At 47.3% G+C, this 20,419-nt stretch overlaps 1 protein-coding gene across 6 annotated transcripts in view; it reads left to right on the top strand.

Moving 5' to 3' along the window:
* The first annotated feature begins 9,028 nt into the window (after positions 1-9,028).
* The window catches only part of CPEB1 (cytoplasmic polyadenylation element binding protein 1), a 97,142-nt gene continuing 85,751 nt past the window's right edge, over positions 9,029-20,419 (top strand). The window contains exons 1-2 of one of the 6 annotated variants that reach the window (XM_067029990.1): positions 9,304-9,558; positions 16,146-16,196. The gene's annotated coding sequence lies outside the window, so the exon portion shown is untranslated. Of the gene's footprint in view, positions 9,559-16,145; positions 16,197-20,419 lie in introns of all 6 variants that reach the window. The other 5 variants (XM_067029992.1, XM_059057313.2, XM_067029986.1 and 2 more) reach the window with 5 other exon arrangements.

Below are 20,419 nucleotides of genomic sequence, written 5' to 3'. Positions count from 1 at the left end.
GGAAGCAGGCAGAAGTAGCAATCTTCAACCCAGGACAGGGAAGGGACCCCATTCTCTTCTAGGGAATGGTCTGTGGGGAGAAAACCTCAGTCAGAGGGGAAGGGAGAGTAGCTGTCCCAGCCTCAGCCCAGCCCAGCCCATATCTTCCTGGACTCTAGGTCCATGGCTGAACCTTCCACAGCCCTGCCATGTCAGCATCCCTGAGTGAGTCTCTGCAGGGATAAGACAGGGCCTGCCCGGGACACACTGGTGGAAACAGATCAGACATACAGGACCTGAGGGGGACCTCACTTCTCTCCAGAACATTCTTCTTTCCAACCCATATCACAGCCTGTATTTTCTCACTGATCCAAGTCTCTGCCACTGTGGTCACAGGCCTCCTGGATCTTAATGTGTCCCATGAGGAGCACTGAGGGGCAACCCTGGAGCTGTGGGGTTCATGTGGGGCCCAGGACCTCAGAGCAGACTAGGAAGGGCTCTTAGGGCTCTGCTGGTACACAGGGAGGGTTCGGGGGAGGGGGCCAGAAATGGACAGAAGCACGGGGACTGGCACTGAGGCAGAATGTGCCCCCGGCAAGGGTCAGGTAGAGCATTAGTGAGGACCCAGGAGGTCCAAGTGTGGTCTGAGCTTGACCACAGGCCTTGACAGGTCAGAGGACAATGAACACAGCGAGGGGCTGAGAACAGGAGCCCAGTCCAGGATGGCTTCAAGGTGGTGCTTCGGCAAATGGCTAAAAGGAATGGCTTCAGTTTTTGGCCAGGTTGCTGTAGCTGGCTAGCTGCAATGACTGGGGAACAGATCCACCTAGGGATACTAAGGAAGCCACTACAAGGACCCTTAGTGGGAGGCATTAGCTGTGCCCATGCCTGAACCCCCCAGCCTGTCAGCCCCAGGGCAAGCCCCTGGGCTAGTTCAGTACCTTCTGCTGGACATCTTGAAGGTCACCTCTCAGCATAGCCTGCAGATCAAAGAGATGGGTGTTGGGTATGTAACTCACTGTGACAGGATTTTCCCTGGCCTTACTGGGCAAAGAAGGAAAAATTGGAAACTTATGGACCCTCCCCCTGCCCCCCCACCGAGGCCTGGCTCCTGGACAGCCAGGATCCTCACCACCAATTTCTTCTCTGCCTGTTCAGCACATTCACATCCCTCTCGGTCACTCTAATTCCTACCATGGCTCCACATGCTGGGGGTAGGGGTGGGGAAAGGCCTGCCTTGGGCCCCTCCTTCCTCATCAAGCATTTGAGCAGCCAACAAGTGCTGGGCACTGTGGTGGCAAAGAAGCTATGGGCTGATGACCAACCAGGACTGGGGTGTGAACCGTGGAGGGACTGCTCAGCCCAGGAGGTCCCATCTCATTCCACCAGCCCGCAACTGGCTGCAGAGCCTACTGGATTGGGAAAGCCCCAGCTCACGGGTGGGGCAGGAGAGCTGCTGAGGGAGGTTGTGCATGGACCTGGGTCCTCAAGGAGGTGAGCTGGGTCTTCCTTCTATGATGGCCTGATCACTGTTGTCTCCCAGGGTCGAGAGGAAGATGGTGAACCAGTGCCTAAATGGGGGAAGCCCAGGATGGGGTTTGGAGAACGGGGTAAAGTGGGGCACATCCAAAGGAAAAGCAGTGAGCACCTTCTTGGGTCTTCTACTTGATGGTGCTGCCTGATCCCGTTGTCTCCTACCCCACTGTCTCTCCCCCATCCCACTGACCTGTCCACTAAGAAAAAGCACTTAGGGCCGCACTGTTTGATCCTGACCATGAGGAACCCCACCCCCATCCTGATTGCCCCATTACAGCTGAGGATGCTTTGGGGTCACTGAGGCTTGGGACAGTGCTGAGGAAGGTAAGCAATGCTGGGGATTACTTCTTATCTGAATGTCACTTTCACCCTGAATGTTACTTCTTATCTTGCTGCCAAGGGCCGTCTAACTTTAACCCCTTTTCAGATCTTCCACCCATGAGTCCACCTGAGTGGAGCTTCCCAGTGGTGCCTGGAGAATAAAGGTTGCCAACAGCTCAGAAAAATTCTTCTGTCTGGGATCTTCCCAGACACCTATGTCCCTGTCTTTGGGACTGTTTTTTTAAAAAAACTTTTAAGTGTACTATTCATACAGTAAACTGTACAAATCACAAGCGTGCAATCTGATGAGTTTTCATAGATTGAACAACCCGTGTAAACAGCATCCAGGTCAAGAAACAGAGTGCAATAACACACCTCCCTCGTCCCTCCTTCCCATTTGGGGCAGTGTTGTATTTCACTCAAAGACCGATCACAGAGCTCTGAAATGGTCCCACAGCAGTCTGCAAATGGCAGTGGGATCCCAGAAGGCCAACACAGACTTGGGTCTGGCAGTGCCAACGCAGTGGCATATGCTGCTCTCTGGGGCTACTGGGGATGTGTTACCAACAACCCCTGTGGCAGGGGCGGGGTGTGTGGAAATAAGTGGGGTTGTTTTCTTGTTTTGACTGAAGGAAAATGTGAGGAAACAGTTCTGGGGAAGAAAGAACTCTTGAGGGCTTGGGCAAGGTGACCTTGATCGAAGTCTTGATGTGCCAGATCCCCAGCATGTGCACCTGCAGAGGAAAGGCAGGAGGCTGGGAGAGGGTGAGGCTGGGAGAGGGTGAGGCGTGGACCTTCTCACTTGGACCAAGGCAAGACTGAGACCCTGGGCTTCTGACAAGAGTGGCTGCATACTCTCCAGAAAATCCCTAAACTTCAGCTTCCTCAGCTGCAAAACAAAGGGGAGGGACACTCAGGCTCCCACGTCCCTCCTTGCGCTGAGACCCTAGGCATCCTCTAACCCCTTTACAAGCATTTCAGGACAACCAGCACTCACCTTCAATTACGATCAGTGAGGTAGCCGACCTCCAATGATCACTGCTTCCTGGCATTTGCACCCTGGTGTCATCCCCTCCTACATCTTATCAGGGCTGGTCTGTGTAAACAATAGGATACTGTAGATGGGAGAGTATGTCATTTCTGAGATTAGCTTATGAAAGTCACTGCACCTCCATCTCAGTCTCTGTCTCTCTGGTCATCTGCTCTGGAGAAAGCCAGCAGCCCTCTGGAGAGGTCTGTGTGACAAGGAATTGACTGAGCTCGAGATGGAGCTAGGAGGCAGATCCAGGTCCAGGCAAAGTTTCAAATTACTGCGGTTCTGGCTGAGAGCTTGACTGCAACCTCAGGAGAGAGCCTGAGCCAGAACTGCCCAGCTAAGTCAATCTTAGAGTCCTGACTCTCAGAAATTGTGTGAGAGAATAAATATTTGTTTTTTAAGTCTGCTTAGTCTGCTTGGGGTAACTTAACCAGCGTAAATTAATACAATCCAACCCTCGACCCATGTCCTAGGGTATTGAAAAAGTCCTCAGAGGGAGCCTGGGCCCCCAGCTCTGGCCTTCAGAGCAGTTTGCTCCCACATTCAGTGTCAGTGGCGTGCTGGAGCTGGCTCATGCTGGCTCGTGAGCATCGACTGGTATCATACTGATGGTGTGAAATCAGCCTCGGCAGAAGTATTTATGCCACAGAAATAGGTGAATACTGCAAATGACTCCTCTCTCACAGCCAACTGTCAAACATTTATCAGCACACCACCGCCCTTGTCTCCATCCCTGTATCTCTTTAAACGATTATGATATATTTCAAGTTTAAAGAATAAAATAACAACCTCTTGTGTACTGATCACCCATTCTAAGAACTAAACCACTCATCAATTCAGCAGACACCCCCTGTATTCCTAGCTTCACAAGCTCTTCCCTCCCCACGTGAAGTAAATCACTATTCTGAATTTTATGTTTATCAAGGCCATGCAGTTTTTGGTACTTTTACTACATACAGATGTGTTCCTAAACAATATATTGTCCTTTGTGGTAGTAATGTACTGCATGTTTTAAAATTTTATATAAATGGCATTGTAGAGTGTGTTTTCTGACATCCTACTTCTTTGACTCAATGTTGTTTATGAGTCATCCATGTTGATATGATTAGCTTTATTTCATTTACTTTTATTTATATACAGTATATTCCATTGTATGACTAGACCACAATTTATCAATCCACTCTCCTGTCGGTAGGCATTTAAGGTATTTTATTGGGTTGGCCAAAAAGGTCGTTCAGGTTTTTCCGTAAGATATTATGGAAGAACCCGAAAGAACCTTTTGGCCAACACACATTTTATTTTTGCAATTTTGAATAACACACCTATTGGCATTTTAAACTCCTGCCTCTTTTAACACGTGTGAAAGTTTCTCTAACACATTTCCCTGGGAGTGGCATTCCTGGGTCATAGAGTATACATACTTGAAACTTAACAACATTGCCAAATTGCTCACCAGAGTAGCTGTACTTCACGTCAAGAATGTTCACGGCACCTTCATTCATAATAGTCCAATTCACATTGCCAATCACTAGGAGAATGGATAAACAAATATGGTATATCCATACAATGGAATACTACTTAGCAATAAAAAGGACTTAACTACTACTACCTGCAGCAACATAGATAAATCTCACAGATGCTATGTTGAATGAAAGAAGCCAGAAGTTTATATGAAGTCCTAAAACAGGCAAAATGAATCTGTGGGGAAAGCAGTTAGAATATTAGTTGTCTTGGGCTTCCCTGGTGGCGCAGTGGTTGAGAATCCGCCTGCAGATGCAGGGGACACGGGTTCGTGCACTGGTCCGGGAAGATCCCACATGCCGTGGAGTGGCTGGGCCTGTGAGCCATGGCTGCTGAGCCTGCGCGTCCGGAGCCTGTGCTCCGCAACGGGAGAGGCCACAACAGTGAGAGGCCCGCATACAAAAAAAAAAAAAAAAAAAAAAAGTTAAATTAAAAAAAAAATATATATATATATTAGTTGTATTAGTTGTCTCAGGAGAGGTGGATGAAGTGGGAAGAGGTATGATGGAACCCTTTGGGCTTCTAGAAGGATTCCATGCCTTGACGTGGGTGGTGGTTACCTGGGTATGTATGTAGGTAAAATACATCAAGCTGTATACCTAAGATTGTGCACTCTGTGTACTCTCTGTATGTGGGTTGTTACCCCTCAATTTAAAAAATGTAGAAAACAAAAGCCACAACCAAAGTGGCTGAACCAGTTTATACCCTCACTGGCAGTGAGCCTGCTACTAGGATAGTGAGACTTTTCATTTTGCCTATCTAGGAGGTGTGAAATGGTATCCTACTGTGTTTCCCTGGTTATTGGTGAGCCATTTCCATCTTTTGCCCATTTTTCTATTTGCCTTGTAAAGTTCTTATATATTTTGGAAATGAGTCCTTTGTAGATCATGTATCGTAAATACCTTCTTCCAGTGTATGACTTGTCTTTTCAAGTTTTAAACATCTTTTGATAAACCAAAGGTTTAAATTCCAATGTGATCAAATTTATCAATTTTCCTTTATACTCTGTGCTTGTTCCATATTTACAAAATTTGCCTGCACTATGAGGTAATAAAAATATTCTCCTAATACTGTTTTCTAAAAATATTTCCAAGTAATGCTGTATACATTTGTATTTTTAACCCACTTAAAATTTACATTTGTGTATGATGAAAGGTGGCGCTGATCTACTTTCTTTTATCCCACTTAAATGGGCAGGAAAAAGAACAAAGAACATGGTTTCTTCTGCACAGAGCTTGGCAAAAGCCGAGTAGACGCTAGGTGCTCACTTTACCTTTTGGTCTTGAGTTCCTAAATGAATCTCCCTTCTGATCTTTTCCAACCAGGAAAATTATTTTCCCCCTGCAGTCTCTTTTCTTCTTTTAGCTCTCTGCCTGCTGTGGAGGCACCGAACACCTGAGCATATAAAAGAATACAGGGTCCCTCCTAGTACATGCATTTAAAACTTAGTCCAGCCAATTACAGTTACACTTAAAACCTGTATTGTAAATCTGGGGCTTGACTGCAGAGATGGTGCCAGGCATAGCTGGGCTGAAAGGGTATTTGTTGACTGGGAGAATGGATAATGCTGCCTGTTTGTTCCTGCTACTTCTGCCAGTGACCAGCTGTGGGGACCTGACCAAGGCGTTTAATGCCTCCACCTCTGCCCCTTTCCACACCCCTCCCTGTGGATCATGGACATCTTCTAGTCAGGGGTACTGTTCTTTCTGTATAACCTGCAAGCCGGGCCAAGTCAGGGCAGGGAGACAGGACTGACCAAACAGGACTGTATGTGCACTCAGCCACCCCTTCCTTCACTGTCTAGTGAGGCCTGGGGTCAGTCAGAAAGAAGTGCACACATAAGGGTGCTGGACATTTTGTACTTAACTGGTTAAGGCTTCAGGCTCTGAAGCCAGAAGACTGCCTGGGTTTGAGTCCTCACTCTTCCACTTCTAGCTGGGAGTCCTTGAGCTAGTTACTTAACTTCTCGGAGCTTCAGTTTCCTTGTCTGCAAATGGGTTAACATAGGTAAAACCCTTAGAACTGTGCCAAGCACCTAGTAAGTGCTCAGTGAAGGTCAGCTATTACTGTTACCTGCAACAGAAAGTTTAGGAAGAGGGGTTTTATGTGGCAGAAATTTCTGTTCCATGTCACCTGAAAGATCACTTCATTTTCTTCTGGCTAGGAGTTTTAAAGTATGAAAGAGCTCCCAGATACTGTTCCCTTGGGCACTATTCCAGGTTTCGGATTCTTATCTTCCTCAGCTTTGGGTCAGGGAAGAGAAAGGGATGGAAAGGATGAGCTGTATGAGGCCCCTGGACATGCTGGGCTTGACTCGTTTAACTTGAATTAGTGACCAAATTTAAAATTAGGAAGATTTCACATTAAAAAACAAAACAAAACTGCATTTCCAGCTTATCTTGAAAGATCTGGCTGGGCTGGGACATCATTCCTGCACGGTATCCATCAGCTAACTGCCCTTTTAGATGTGCCTTGGGCCTTCTTGGTGCTGTCACCCACCCTCACTTGGCTCCTGGGATGTAGGTATTTGGGTGTGGCACCCCCTGAGAGGACAAGCAAGATACACTACCTCCGATGAGTTGTCCTATGCTGTTTGTGGGCCAGGGTGAGACTTGTAGGTGGGCTGCTCCTAGAGAAGGAAGAGCCCGAGGTAGGGCCTGGTGTTGGGAGGGTTCCAGGAAAGCTAAACCAGAAGGTGTGGTTTCTTGGGCAGCTGAAATGGGCCATCTTGAGGAGGGAGGGCAAATGGGTAGAGGGTGCCAGGGCCCCCTCTTGTTCTGCCCCTGCAGCCATCACCTCTCTGCCCATGACCTCAGCAACCCAAGGAAGCTCCTGATTGGGGATATTCTATGGATGGAGATTGGCCAACTCTCATTGTAACACTGGGTCCTTCTGTGGACTTCTACTCCAGCATCTGTTCTTACCCTCACCTTCTCCCATTACTGTAATCCTCCTGCAATAGTAGGCTGGACCTTGCCTGCCTCTCCTTCCATTGCCTCTGCACTCCCTCCCCTTAGCCATTAGATCCAGGCCAGCCTCACCAGCCTGCCAGGAAGGCAGCAAACCTGTCCTCTCAACTGCCAGGAAGAACCTTAAGCATAGTAAGTGCTTTATAAAATAGTATTATGATGATGAGGTAACACATGTACAACCCTTGGTAATGCTCAACAAACGTTGATTCCTTTCCTCCCCACCGCAATCCCTTGTTTCCTCCTTTTTTCTGTCAAACCTCTACTAAGTCTCTAGTAACATCTCAAAATTTTGAGACCTGATACTGCCATTCCCCTGTTTACAATTCTTAATAGTTCCCTGCTGTCTGCAAAATAAAGGCCTTTCACAAAGTGGGCCCAAGCTTCCCTCCTGCGGTATCGGCATGCATTATCTTCCATCCCGGGCAGATTGCACCACTCCGGTTCAGTCCTCCTTCTCAGTCTTTGCTTGATCTCCCTGCCTGGAACTGGCGCCACCTCCGCCTCTGTGCCTGACTGGGGCTTCCGGTCCGCTCCCACCCCGGCTACCCCAGGACGCCTTTCCTGACAACAGCCCAACCCACGGTGGTCTCTCTCGGCCCATGACCCCCGCTGTCTCTTGTCCCCTCTCCGAGAAGTTTCCTATTGCAGGCTGGAAAGAGCGTCATAAGCCGTTTCCCCAGGTAACTGTAGTGCAAAGAGGACCCCTGGTGTCTTTAGAACTTTCCGGAATCCCCAGACGCCCGCGCACCCAACCCCCGTTCCAGGACACGGAGCAGCCAATCTAGAGTGAGCGTGCCTGCTGGAGCCTGGGAGTGAAGGCTCGGACATGGGCGCGAAGGGTGGGCTCTTGCCCTGGAGGGGTCCTTGGAAGAGAAGGAGCGGGGACGCTGTAAAGACGGCTTTACTGACAAAGCACATGGTCGCCCCGTCGCAGGGGCTTGTGAATCGCGTCCTATTTCATAAGGGTTAAACTGAGGCCCCAAAAATGTAAATGACTTGACCAGGGCCACTAAGTGAGTGGCATGCTCCACTTGGGCCCCTGGCGTCCTGTAAAGGGGTGTGTGTGTGTGTGTGTGTGTGTGTGTGTGTGTGTGTAAGCCGTGGCCCGCAATGGCTGCAGCCGCCTAGACCACCTCCGTTCAGGAGCCTGGCTCCGGGTGGGCGCTGGAGCCCTCCGCCCGGCCTGCTGGAAGGGGCGGGGCTCCGGGCGGGGCCGACACAGGTGCTTCGCATCCGGCCGGCGGGGGGGAAGGGGCGGCTCCGCGGGGCTTTAAAAGAGGCCCCGGGTGCGGCGCTGTGCGCTGCTCGCTGCAAACATAGTGCCCACGTGTCTGCGCGTCCCTTGCCGCGCTGGCCAGCCGCCTGCCGGCCGGTCCGTCCGTCCCGCTGGGCCACGCCAGCCCCATGGCGTTCCCGCTGGTAAGAGCTGCTCGCCGCCCTCCCGGGCGGGGCTGGGCGGGGCCGCGGTCCGCGCCGCAGCAGCTAACGGTCCGCGCGCTACCTCGTCCGGCCGCGGTACCCTCCTCTCCCGCCCCCACCCGTGCGCGCAAGTCCCGGGCGGGGCGCGGGTCACGTGCCCGCGAGCGTGGGGCCTCATGGAGGGGTGTGTGGCGAAGGGGGGGGTAGGGAGCCTCCTCGTGACTCAGGGCCTTTGGGCTTAAAGGCGCCGCGGCCCTCCGGGGGCGGCCGGTGGGGCCTCCGAGCTGCGTTGCAGACGCCCGTTGGCCTCGAGTGTCTGTCCAGACAGGCGCAGACCAGACGGAAGGGCGCCCCCGCGCCCGGAACATTTCCTTCTTCCTCAGCCGTCGCACGTGAGAGCCGAAGCCACCGGCGCTGGGAGCTCACGCGCGTCGCGGCGTCCCCAGCGAATCTCGTTCGTACCCAGTGGAGAGCGGGGGAGGGCGGCCGGGGCGGGGCGAGGCGGGGCTGCTGGCGGCGTAGACCCTTGCGCTGGGCCTCGGGTCAAGAGAGAGCGCCACGACGGCAGTGGGCGCGTCTCCTTTAAGGCGGAGGGATTAGGCCCCTCGTGCCGGCCGCGCGCGCTTCTTTGGCCCGTGAGGTCACGTGGCTTCACACGTTCGTTAGGCGCAGGAGCTGGAGTTCTGGGCCGGGGTTGGCTAGGTAGGGTGGGGCGCTGGAAGGTGGCCGGCACGTGCAAAGCGTCTTCGCGCTGGGGAGCTCAGCGGCTCAGAGGTGGGTCCTGGGGGCATGGGCGGGGGTCCTGCAGGCCGCGGAGGTGCCCCAGGCGTGGAGCCGACTTAAGCCGCGCCAGCTTCGGTTTTCCCCACCCCGAGTTCTCTGACAGCGGAGAAGCGTGCGTGTGGCCTTGGCTTTGTCATTCTCTCAGCCCAAGATCGAACCAGATTCCCGGACTCGGGTGGGGGGGTTGGCTCGGTCCCAGCGCTGGTCTCGGGTTTGCCGGAGCAGTGGCTGGGGGCACAGCCTGGTTGCTTCGCTGGTCAGCCCGCGGGTTAGAAAGGCCTGTGCCTGCCCTGAGCCCCCGGGGCGGGGAGGGGGGAACTCAGACCAAGAAAAGGTTACTCACCTTTGGTTGTCCCACTTGGCGTCATTCTCCGTTTTTTTTCTTCGCGTGGGTGTTGTCTGCAGTGAAGTCGACCCTGACTTTCTTGCATCATTGCCAGAGAGCCCGGGCAGGCGAGGGTCCTTGTAAGTGGCCCAGCACCGCCCACAGGACTGAGAAAGCCCGAGCGGACACTTGCGCTCTGGAGCATGTTCTCGCGTGCACGGGTTATTTTTTGGTGGTATTTTGCATAGTGCAAGCGGTGCTGCGCTAGGATTGCGCTCGCGAGGCAACTGGGAACCACGAAGACTCCACGACAGCGCTCAGAGCCAGGGGTGCCGGCTGTGACCCCCTCCCCCACCCCACAGGCCCGGCTCGGCTTAGCGCTGCATTTCGTTGGCAACTGCCTCCTTTGGTCTCCCTGGCTACCGATTTGCTGCCTCGCTCTGTCGCTGGCACCTGAGTAAACTGCTGGGCTAGGGGCGAGGGGGTTCGCTGGTATCCACAGGTGTACCGCCTGCCTCTGGTCTGCCCCTCAGGTGACGATGCTGACATGTGCCAGCTGGAAGCGTGCGTCTCCTGAGGATAGTTTGCACCCTTAGGCTTAGGTTCTGTTTGAGCTTAGGGACACAGGCTGGGTTAAAAACAAAAATAAATCCTAACAGGCGGAAGGAAACCTTGGAAACCTCAGGCTGGTGGTGGTTTTCCTGGTTGGTTGGTTGGTTTTTATTGTAGGTAGAAGGGGAGTGGAAGGAAGTTCTGCTTCTCGAGCTCCGTGGAGCTCAGGGCTGTCGGAGCCCCTCAGGACAGTAGAGTTCCGGGCTGACCGCGGGTCTTGGAGCGTCCTCGTTGAACTCGCTTTGAGCTGCCGTGTATTCCCAGAGCCCGTTGCTTCAGAGTTTGGCTTTTGCCACAGTGATGTAATTTAAACTTGAGGAGTGGCCTGGCAGTACGTGTTCGGTTTATAGCACTAGGATTAGGAAGTTGACTACCCTATATTAAGTCAGTCTTTATAGTATAGAAATATTTGCCATCCCGCCTCCCGAGGGTTGTCTTATAAACATCCCGCTGACCCAGGCTCCCCTGTGGGGAATGGGAACTGTGCCGGCCTGTACAGCCGGCAGGAGGTCGGAGAGCGAATGCGTGTGGCCAGTGACCATGGAAACATGAGCAGTTTGGATTGAGCCTTAGGCACTTGGTGCAGGAATGTTTCTGTGGGCTTGTCTTTCCTGTGGTACCTGTACCAGTGTCTGTGAGTCAGTAAGTGGTGGAAGGTGATAAAAGTAGTGTGACTCCATGCTCAACACCCAACTTGTTAAGAGGCTAACGATAATAGCTGTCTTTGTAAGTTTTTTCAGGGGTCACCAAGCTATTTATTTTGTTTTTAATCCTTGAAATGGGTTACAAACCCAAATCCCTACAGGGGCCTGAGGTAACGTAAATGAGTAAATGGAAAGAAAGTAGAGTAGTGCCTACTAAACTACAGAATTTGCTTAAAGAAGAGCCAGTAGCTGGTTCTTGGCCATGCAAAAGTGTGGGCCCAGAGTTCATGGATCTTTGACTTCTTTCCTAGTTAAGCTGCCAATCTCTATTTTTTACATGTAGCAATTAAAAAATTGAAAACACTGGATGGATCAAAGTCTCTGAAGATTGGATTCAACTGAGGGCTAGTTTGGGGTCTTTGTCTTAAAGCATCGCTTTTAGATTTCCTCCCTATTTTGCAGATGATGAAACAGGCTTAGAAATCAAGTCAGGAGGCTATCAAGTGATAAAACCAGTGTGTGAACCTAGGTCTTTCTGGTGCCATAGCTGAACCTATAGTATTATGTGTATTCCCGTATGTCAGAGGGGTCAAGGGGTTATTGATGGTGTGCATTGTATAGAAATGCAATGGTCTATGGGCTGGTCGCATTCATAGGCAAAGTGAGCCTTAACTGCATTGGAGGGAATCTCTGGTTTCTGTGGAAGTCATTGTGGGTCTTCTGAGCGTTAGCACAGCAGTGTTGATGTCAGGAGGAATGTGCTGTGTCTATCATTCCATAATGTGTGTCAGAGCAGTTAGCTGATTCTGAGAGAGCCAGAGGTCTGGAGAAGTCAGGCTCCTCCCACTGTGGGGATGACCCTCCCAAACCTCTGCACAAAAGACTGTCCTCTTTCAGGACAGTTAAGTTTCAGCAACATTTTCCTTCTGAGAGTAGGCATATTTGAAATTATGGTTTTGTAAGACCTGTGAAAGTAGAATGGGGCTTATTAAATCTCACCTTTTTTCTCTTAGCTAAAATTTCCATAATTCTGTCTTTTAGATTTCCAGGCAGAATTAATAAGGGTTTTAGCAGTATGTGGTAAAATCTGGGATAAGCTCCTAGGGCATAAAAGAGCCCTGCAACCAGGACTAAGGAGCTGGGGTTTCTTTCTGGGCAACACTTAAGAATCTTAGCAGTGTATAATCCATGCTAGCAGATGTAAAGGGATATGTACCTTTATTTCTGTATCTTATTCCCAGAGGATTTAAAGCATAAGGAAGTGAAGAGCATATTCAGAGATGCTGTCAAAGGAATATTTCAGTGAGAATGCAGACTCAAATACACACCAGAAAACTTTTTTTAACCTGTGGTCTGGGAAGTTTTTGGAAAGATGGAAACTTTAAAATGTTACTTGTCCTCAGCTGCTGCTTTAGCTACCTTTACAGGCCAGGGTCTCGGCTGTGAGTTCAGTGTTTGTGAATTTGGTGAAGGGGAATCCTGAGATGATTAAAGTAGCTCTCTGCTGGTATTTTAGTGTTTATATGCTAGGTAATATCTGTGCAAAGTTTTTCATTCATTGTTTCCAGCTAAATGTTTCCTATAATTGTTAGGTGTTTGTTTAAAGGGCAGATTAATTAGTGGGTAGTAATTCTGGCTTGAAGTTTGGGATAGAAATGCATACCAAACCCAGATGTTAGGGTTTAGGCTGCTGTCTTCAGTAGCTAGTGGTGGAGGCAGTAAAAGAATCATGGAATCAAATGGCAAATTATTTTCTCTCATATAGAAGAGCTCCACTAATCCCATCCTGTTCTGCAAATCTGCTTTTCCTAGGCAGTATCTAAGCTGTACTGACTCTGGGGAGAACTTGCTAGAAAGCCTGGGGGTAGGGGATGAGGGATAGGAAGAGGGTTGGACTTAGGTTAGGTTGGAGTGGAGGAAGTTACATAAAGAATTTTTGCTTCTCTCTGTTGTTTGAGTTAAAACCAAGACGCATTGCTTGCACCCTTTCAGTATTTGGATACTGCTGACCCCGCCTCCTTTGCCCCACATACTGCAGCTTTGAAAATGCCCTTTTTCTTTCCTGCCATTTTTGGAGCCTGATTTTAGTTACACCTGTGTATGAGAGTTTGTCATCTTCTGTAAGCACACAGATTCCAGGTGTTGAAAGTTATTATGTTCAAGATAGGACCTGCCAAAACAAGGCATTTTTCAGTTACAGTAAACTGGCTGAAAAGATTGAACTAAAAAATACATAAAATGTATAATATTTCATATTTTTCATAGGGAAATTACCTGACTTTGCATAAGAAGTCAGTATCCAAATTTGAGTGTTAAATTTGCATTGTAGACAAAATTTTCAGAGTTTTGTTACTGGGATTTAAAAAGACTCCTGTTAGGAACTATTTTGTCTACTCAATATATAATGTGTTTTTAAGTAACACAGGTATGGGGGGAATATTCCTGATTAAATAGGGTTGAGCTTTGCTTTCAGCCGTGCAGAAGAACACTTAGGCGTGGATAGCCTTTGAATTCTACTACACTTTTCAATATTCCTGTATGGTTAGAGTACCCTTTTGATTTTTAAGGCATTTTGTGATGACTTTCCTTGAGGTAATTGGAGAATTCCCAGAGGGCAGGTCTTAAGATTGATTTGTGTGCTAAAAATGGGTCACAGTTGTGTGTAGCTGCTGATTCTGGGACTAACTTGACTATAATAGTGTGACTGGTTTCTTTATTCTTGGCCAGCATAATATGCTGACAAACATACCGTCCTGACAGGTTTAGCGCTGTGGCCTGAAGTTTTCTTTGATAAAGGTGTGGGAGTAGCTCTCCTCTTGTTGAAGGAAAGCAGTTAGCTTGAAGGGCAGGTTGGGTTTCTTTGTGTCTTTTGACAGGACACTTAATCTCTTACTACTTAACACCTGTGCTCTCTGCGTTCTGGCTTTGTGCTCCTGGCTTCTGGCTCTGACACCATCTGTCTCCTGAGTCTGCCCTTTCTCCTGAGACTTTTTTAAGCTGTAATTTTGGAATTGTTTTGAAGCTCAGGAGGTGTTGGGAGACCTGTCTGCCTCCCAGGTATAACTTGGAGATGACACCAAGCCCTGTTTATAGTGTCTCAGTATGTTCACGGATGACGAGAATTAAGCTTGGAACGAAAAATGGTTATTTATACAGTGAGAGGATGATAGAGCCAAAACTGGAACCTGGGTCTCTTTATTTCTAGACTAGTGTTATTTCTGGTATTCATGCACCTTGCTCTTTGTTATATTGATCTCTCATTGCCTCATTTTACTTAAAATTTCCACTTGGTTCATAAGACTCTGTGGCTTCCTAGTTTTTCTTCTTTTCTCTGATCTTTTCTTGTCCTGGCACTCACAGGCTTCCTCCTCCTCCCTGTGGATGCCACATTCCTCGTGGCTCACTCTGTTGGCTCATTTTTGTTCTCTCTTACAGAGGGCCTGTGTGTTCCTATAGCACCAGGTCAAGTTTTAGGTTGAGCTCTTTTTGCCCTGATTGTTCTCAAGAACCATAGTTCTGATTAGCCTACTAAATGAATGTGTCTGTGTGAGGCATTTTAAACCTAAAAGATCTCAAAACTACCAATTTCTTCCTTTTCCTCATCTTCTGGGGCTAATCTAATTCTATCCCTTCCACCCAATTACTAGTCATTTTTTTTCTGACTAGGGTCTAGTGTCCTCTTGGGGGAAAGAACTGTGTTTGGGTGTTTTTTTGTTTGTTTGTTTGTTTTTTTGCGGTACGTGGGCCTCTCACTGTTGTGGCCTCTCCTGTTGCGGAGCACAGGTTCTAGACGCGCAGGCTCAGGGGCCATGGCTCACGGGCCCAGCCACTCCACGGCATGTGGGATCCTCCCGGACCGGGGCACGAACCCGTGTCCCCTGCATCGGCAGGCGGACTCTCAACCACTGCACCACCAGGGAAGCCTTGGGTGTTTTTTTGTTTTAATTTTTTTTAACCCTGAAGGCCCCAGTACAGATGGATGCTAGGTAAATACATACTTGTAGCTTTTGTTCGGAAACCTCTCCCTAGTTTCTGTAACGATAAAGCCTTGATTTGATCTAACTCTTGTCTCCCTTAACCCTTGTGTATCCTTTTATCCGTTCTCCATTCGCATTGCTACCACTAGTTCAGGTCTCCCTTGGATGAATATTTTCAGTCTGCTTTTCCTACCTTCCTCCTTAGTTATTCCTGCCTATTCAACACCTACTGCTCTGTGTGGAGCTGTGCCATAGTAATGGTCTTATTGTTCCCAGACACATTGCTCAGACCTGCGGTCCTTGGTCCTTGCGTCTTTTTTATTTTTGGCTGTGTTGGGTCTTTGTTGCTGTGCATGGGCTTTCTGTAGTTGTGGTGAGTGGGGGCTATTCTTCGTTGTGTGCGGGCTTCTCATTGCAGTGGCTTCTCTTGTTGGGGAGCATGGGCTCTAGGCTCTAGAGTGCAGGCTCAGTAGTTGTGGAACACTGGCTTAGTTGCTCTGCGGCATGTGGGATCTTCTTGGACCAGGGCTCGAACCCGTGTCCCCTGCATTGGCAGGCGGATTCTTAACCACGGTGCCACCAGGGAAGCCCTGGTCCTTGGGTCTTAATGGGTGGTTGTATCTCCCAAGCTGAATAGTGAGCTCTGGATGAGAGGGTATTTTCTTGTATCCTTTTTAATCCCCTACACACCTCTCCACGGAATATAGTGAGGTGTTGCTGTTTAAATACAGGAATTTTAAAATGAAACTCAAACTTCCTTTGGATTTTTGGACTTGAAGAGGCTGAATTTGTCTCTGCCGGTCAGGAGCTTATGCCAGCTCCACCATCCTGCTGCTTTTCCTGCTCATATTGTCCTGCCTGAGTTTGGGAGGCTCTCTTAATGCTAAAACTTCTGAATGTGTCAGATGAAGCTGAGAACAGTATTTCCCTGCCCTTGTAAGAGGCTCCCCCCACAGCTTCAGAGTTGTCACGGAGCAGTTCCCTGACCTGTCTCTCCTCTTCTCCTCTCTTGTTTTTCAGGCTGCCTTGATGCAGAAGGAAGAGGAGAGCCAGGCTGGGATCCTGATTTGAGTACTAGTGCCCTGTTAACCTGATTGACTTGGGGAAAGATTTTCAGTTTTGCTAAGCATGTCTTTTTCTTTGTGATGAGACTGAGAGAAGCTCATAAATTTTTGTGACGAACAAAAGAAATGGGAGGGTCTGGATGGTTGGTTATATAGGCCCTTTTCTTGCCCTCTCCAGTTGGACTTAGCTTTCTTTACCATCCCTCTTTTCCGGTTATTGAAAGATTGTCTTCCTCCCTATTCAAAGAGCAGTTTTGTGTCTTGGTGTCCATCTTCTCTCATACCCTCAGGACCTCTTGGTCAGTTGTCCCTGCCACATCTTTTATCTCTGTCTGTAAACATGGTCATCTCTCTCTCATGTTTAGACCTTTCCTAGTACAGTAGCCCCTCCAGCATCCAGCCTCACTGTCTTTTCTTAGCTTCCCTATCAAGCTTTTGTACAGAGTAACCTGCCCCCCCCAATCTTTACTGCCTCACCCTTTATTCACCTCTTAAATCCTTGAGATCTGACATCATATGATCCTCTTCCCTCTCACACATTCTGTTCTGAAACTTTTTAGCGAATTCATTTTGCCCTATCAAATCTTACAGATGTTTCTTGAGCCTTTCAGGATGTTTGCATTCCTGCCGAGATGTTCTTGTAAGATCTTTAAAAAGTGCAAATTTGATCACCTATTCTATGAGGCACTGGTTCTCAAACATTTTCATCTCAGGATTCCTTTATATTCTTAAAATTTTGAGGACCTCAGGAGCCTTCATGCATGTGAATCATATCTGTCAATATTTACCCATTAGAAATTTAAACTGAAAATAAATTTATCCATTAGTCACGTAAAAATAACAAATCTATTACATATTAACAATTGTATTTTCCAAAACAAAAAAATTGAGAAAAGTGAGCATTTTTCTATACAATTGTTAACCTTTTTAGTATCTGATTTAATAGAAGCTGGATTTTGTTGTCTGCCTCTGTAATGTGTTGTTTTGGTAGATGGATATGAGGAAAATTTGGTCTCACATAGATATGTAGTTGGAAGAGGAGAAATATTTTAATAGCGTTTTCAGGTGATTTGGCTATTCTACTCTTTGGCGCCAACAATTGGTAACTTCTTAAAGGTTCCAGTTGTCCTTCAGTATCCATGGGGGATTGGTTCCAGGACCCCCCATGGGTACCAAAATCCGGGATGCTCTAGTTCCCTATGTAAAATCACATAGTATTTGTTTATAACCCACGCAATCCTTCCATATACCTCAGATCATCTCTAGATTACTTATAGTACCTAATACTATGTAAGTAATTGTAAATACAGTGTAAATACCAATTAAATAGTTGGCCAGTGCATGGCAAAATCAGCTTTTGCTTTTAGGAACTTTCTGGAATATTTTCCCCTAATATTTTTACTCTGTAGTTAGCTGAATCTGCAGATGAGGAACCCAAGAATATAAAGGTCCAACTGTAGTTGCAACATGAAATCTGAAGCCTTATGGATGTACTCTTCATGCTCTGTTATGTTAAAATGCATTGGTCTGTCTTGCACTTTGGATGTCATCTACCCATGTCTGATTTTGTAACATCACGTTTTAATCATTTGACAAATGTTGGTTCACTGAGTTGTGCAGTATTGCAAATGTTGACCACTGGTTAATAGCACCACCAGTCTCATCAGAAAAGTCTTTTAAAGTATTGAGGAAGGTGTCAAGTTCAGGTGGTGGCAAATACAGTTTTTCCAGAATTCTTATTTTTCTCTTCTAAGTTCAAATTTTCTCATTAGCAACAGGTACTGACAGTGATTTATCTTTTGAAGCTACTGGCTTACTTTGTTTTCAAGAGAATGTTTGCCAAATACCCAAAATTGATAACCATAGTATGTCAGTTGTTTCTTCAAGTATTACAAAAAATATTTCATGGGGAAAAAAAGAGGCTAATTCTTCTTGAAACTCAATCACAAATACTTAAAAAAATTTTTTTTCATTCTTATATTTTGGCTGTGTTGGGTCTTCATTGCTGCGTGTGGGCATTCTCTAGATGTGGCAAGCCAGGGCTACTCTTCGTCACGGTGCGTGGGCTTCTCATTGCAGTGGCTTCTCGTTGCGGAGCACGGGCTCTAGGCTCATGGGCTCTAGAGCTCAGGCTCAGTAGTTGTGGTGCACGGGCTTAGTTACTCCACGGCATGTGGGATCTTCCCGGACCAGGGCTCGACCCGTGTCCCCTGCATTGGCAGGCAGATTCTCAACCACTGCGCCACCAGGGAAGCCCTGCAGGCGGATTCTTAACCACTGCACCACCATTGAAGTCACCTGTCTCAGAGAATATTAAAGGCATGTACTCAAGGGTTGAGATTTAATAAAATTTTTACTGTTTACCCAAGGACATTGTAAATCTGGATTTTTCTGGGAATTCATACCATAAGGAATACAATAACTTTTGCTACAGTTTATTGGCATTGCCTTGATTTCTGCTAAGGTGCCAGATTTACCTACTCCTATTGCTTTTGTATCATCAGTGCAGATGTCAACACAGTGAAAAAATAAACTGATATCTTAGAGTTATGAAAATAGTTTTGACTTCATGGACCTCTGAAAGGGTGGGTACACAGACCCCGCTTTGAGAACTACTGCCACAGAATAAGGTCAAGTTCCTTAGTTAGTGTATAAAGTCTCTCATGGTCTGACTTCAGCTTAGTGGCCAAGTTTGACCCCTACTGGTCTATTCCTTGAACTTTAAAAAAATTGAGTAGTAACATACATGCAGTAAAAGGCACTATGGTTTTATGTATTTTTACTTACGTTTATTATTTTTATATATCACAAATCAAGATGCAGAACATTTCCAACACTCTGTAAGGTTCTTTTGTGTCCTTTCCACTCTATATCCCTCCCCCTCTACACATACAAACACACACACACACACACACACACACACACACACACAGAGTTAAATACTGTTCTGATTTCTGTTGTCATCAGTTGGCTTTGCCTGTTTTTGAACTTCTTATAAATGAAATCATGTAGCATGTACTCTTGAGTTTGGCCTTCCCCCCCCCCCACAATTTAGTGTCTGTGAGGTTTCTGTAAGTTGCAGTGTAGTACAGAAGTTTTCTTTTTGCTGTGTAGTACTACATTAGAGATGTGAATAATTATTCATCTTACATGTTATAGATGTGAACAATTTAGACATACTTATGCTTACGGGTGTGCAGGAAAGAGTTAAGATAGCAGGTCTCACTGCTGTCCTTTGGCTGGTGTCTGGGAACTTGGATTTTGAGTTCCCACCATTCCCAGAACTGGTAAGAATGATTTATTATACATAAACTATATTAGGTATAGTAAATCATTAGCTATAAGTATAGTAATATGGTTTGTGTTGAACATCTGCTTTCCTCTTGGAGTCTGGAATTTTGGTATATTACAGACAGAGGCTGCCTATGTGACCAGCCCTCAATAAAATCCCTGGGTGCCAAACGTCTTTAGTTGGCAACATTTCACAAGTGTTGTCACAGTTTGTTGCCAGGGGAATTAAGCATGTCCTCTGTGACCTGTTTGGGAGGAAAACCCTTAGAAACTTGCACCTGGTTTCCCCCACGGTTTTCCCCATGTGCTTCTTCCCTTTACTGGTTTGGCTCTGTATTTTCTGACTGAATATATGCTGAATATGCCTGAATTCTGACTCCTGTGAGTTGTCCTAGTAAATCATTGAACCTGGGGGTGGTCTTGGGGACCACTAATGCAACAAGCATTAATTTTTGTTTCTTTTCAGATTTTGAGTATACTAATGAAACTGTGGTGACTGTTCTTGAACGTGCCTTTTTATCCTCCTATGTATTTATCTCTTGCATGTAGGAGAATGAGTCCAATTGCTGGGTCATAGGAGATGCAAGGGTCATATCCCTTGCATTTAAAATTCTAGCAATAGTGTACTTCTAGTTGCCTATAAGTATTCCTCTGTTTCATACCTTTTTGCCTTTGTACATGTTACTCTTTTTGCCTAGAATGACCTTCCCATCCCTAATATGCCTGTTTGGCAAAACCTTTTAACCTTTTTGCCTACCTACTATCCTATCTAATTTCTATGTATGTCTATTATTAGACTTACGATATAGCATCTAACTTACTTGTTTATGTGCTTGTGTTCCCATTAGACTAATTCCTTGGGAGCTGGGGCTGTCTTATTTATCCTCTGTCCCCAGAATGACTCCTGGTGTATGGTGAGAATGTAATCAGTAAATATAA

The sequence above is a fragment of the Kogia breviceps genome, chromosome 3 (assembly GCF_026419965.1).
Source record: "Kogia breviceps isolate mKogBre1 chromosome 3, mKogBre1 haplotype 1, whole genome shotgun sequence".
Lineage (NCBI taxonomy): Eukaryota > Metazoa > Chordata > Mammalia > Artiodactyla > Physeteridae > Kogia > Kogia breviceps.
The sequence above is the reverse complement of the archived record's forward strand: the minus strand, read 5'-3'. Positions and strand labels throughout refer to the sequence as shown.